Source organism: Plectropomus leopardus, unplaced genomic scaffold (genome assembly GCF_008729295.1).
Source record: "Plectropomus leopardus isolate mb unplaced genomic scaffold, YSFRI_Pleo_2.0 unplaced_scaffold8735, whole genome shotgun sequence".
Classification (NCBI taxonomy): domain Eukaryota; kingdom Metazoa; phylum Chordata; class Actinopteri; order Perciformes; family Serranidae; genus Plectropomus; species Plectropomus leopardus.
In genome coordinates, this window is record NW_024696294.1 from 1 (window position 1) to 2,377 (window position 2,377).

The 2,377-nt window shown below is 39.1% G+C and overlaps 1 long non-coding RNA gene across 1 annotated transcript; it reads left to right on the forward strand.

Moving 5' to 3' along the window:
- Positions 1-224: 224 nt before the first annotated feature.
- LOC121940458 lies at positions 225-1,196 on the forward strand. The gene is made up of 3 exons (XR_006105630.1): positions 225-341; positions 1,021-1,078; positions 1,158-1,196. It is a non-coding gene; the product is annotated as an uncharacterized LOC121940458 (long non-coding RNA).
- The last annotated feature ends 1,181 nt before the right edge of the window (positions 1,197-2,377 follow it).

The following is a 2,377-nucleotide window of genomic DNA, read 5'->3' on the forward strand; positions in this document are numbered from 1 at the left end:
ACACAGAGACACAGACACACACACACACACACACACACACACACACACACACACACACACACACACACACACACACACACACACACACACACACACACACAGAGATGATTCCAAACTTCAGAACAGTAGAGATCAAGAGGCTTTAAAATCAAGACGACAGTGTTGATTGATGATGATGATTTCGGCTCACAGTAGCACAGTTTATCCTCTGGCTGAATCTCTGTTCCTCCACCAGAGCTGCCCTTCAGATTCGACTTCCTGTCATCACAAGACGTTCCAGACTGGGAACAGACGTCGAGGAGAGCTCAGTGGATCATCCACAAATACAGTCAAACACCGGGGTAAGTGAGACACAAGACAGCAGTGCTAAAAGGGTTAAAGACAACCTGCTGTCATTTAAAATAGACATGATTACAAAAAAAACTTCTAAAGAAAGTATTTGGCCATGAAAGGTTTTCCAATATCTTCATTTAAAATATAATCTTTCCCAATAAGCAAATAGGACCCTTTTTTTAAAGCACTGAATCCAGGTAAAATGAAAATAAGCCTTTTGGGTGTTTTTACATCCCGCACACTCTGATGGACTGAAAGCTCAAAATAAAGTGTGCGGTCAGTCAGTCGGCGCAGTCCCAGTTTAAAAAAGCAGACTGGAGTCCGACACGGAAGCTAAACAAAGTTCAAACCATGTTTTAGCTACCTAAAAAAAGTCCCTCGAAAAAAATCAATATCTGATGATAGACATAACACGTATTCATCCAGTCCTCCTCTGAGATGTCGAGTCTACGTTCCTTCTCCCATTTCAGCTTAATCGTATTCGTTTCTTTGTAGACTGAAAGCTTGAATAGAGTTTTGAGATTGTTTTTTTTTATACATGTCAATAATATGTCAGTTAAATAGGTATCATAGTTGTCAATGGGCTTTTAAAACATGCCTGACATCTACTGTTCCTCACACACCCCCACTCCTAAAAATCTGAATTATCTGTTTAATGATGAAGTATCTGAACTCCTCTCTTGTTAGGAGTGTGCAGATGGACAGATTCTTCCGGAAAGACTCCCATCTCACCTGTCTGGAGAAGGTTTGTCTTCTAAAACTGATTCACTATTTTTACTGTTAATTGTCCTTCACTTGACCTCCTACACATCACCTCTATTTAGATGCTGTCGTCTCTGGCGAGGTACCTGGAGCCCCTCCCAGAAGAGGAGGGAGACCCCTTCCTCACTGAGATCCAGGCGCTCTTCCAGTCCGACTTCATTGCCAAGCAGCAATCATGTGACCAGGAAGAAGGGGAATCTTTAAATATCTCATCCAGACCAGTGGACTCTGATGACTTTGCTTTTGATCAGCTGATCAGTGAGGAGAGGCCTCCGGAGGAAGGAAGAGTCTCTGATCCGGATTCTGGCAGAACTTCAGACGGCAGAGTTCAGCCTCCCACACAGACCACAGACACGACCTCAGAGACTGTGTTACATCTGGGCTCCGTGCTGTCGACTGAACATGACTATTTACTGTGATGGACCACATGTCTGATTGTACTTCATGCAATATTTAATAAGTATCCCATTTTATGTAAATACGTCAAGGTTTTGTATCAGTATTACCAGCTTACTCATTTAGTTTTTTAACATTTTGTTGTCATAGCAAAGTACTTTAACCAAAAACTAGAGAGAGAGTGAAGGAGAAAGAAAGAGGAAAGTGTGTGTGTTGTTAGAGAAAAAGCATTTCACTTTCCCATTCTGGCAGGTTTTACAGGAAAATAAAACTCTATTTTCATATTATGCTATCTGGATGTGTATTTTTGTTCACAGCTTTTATGTTCAGCATATTTTTGTTATAGTGCCTTGATATGCTGTTGTTCTATAACACGTCTAAAATTTGTCTCTTTTCAATAAGGGAATGTCAAAAAGAAGTTGCAATTTCCTTTCAGCTGAAGGAAAATGTACATTATGTTTTTGCACACAAGTATCTTATGGGAACAAGTTATCTTGTGCATACAAGTCAACGTTTTTTTGCACAGAAGTTAATTTTCTTTTGGGAACAAGTTATATTGTGTGCACAAGGTTACTTTTATCTTGTGCATGCAAGTTAACTTTTCTCTTGTGGGAACACAAGTTCATCATCTTGTGGGAATGGTGTATTGTGTTGTGTGCATGTGTTAACTCTCATGTGCGCAAGTTATCATCTTATGCACATAAGTCAACTTTTATCGCATGCACACAAGTTAATTATCTCACTAGTTACCTTGTGAGCATTTTGTGTTATTTTTTATTGTTCCTAAGGATTTGTGATTATTAGCTAACTGCAACAATTGATGATTATTATGTTGAAATTTATATTTTTATGTATTTATATTTTATTTCATATTGTCTTGTTCAGT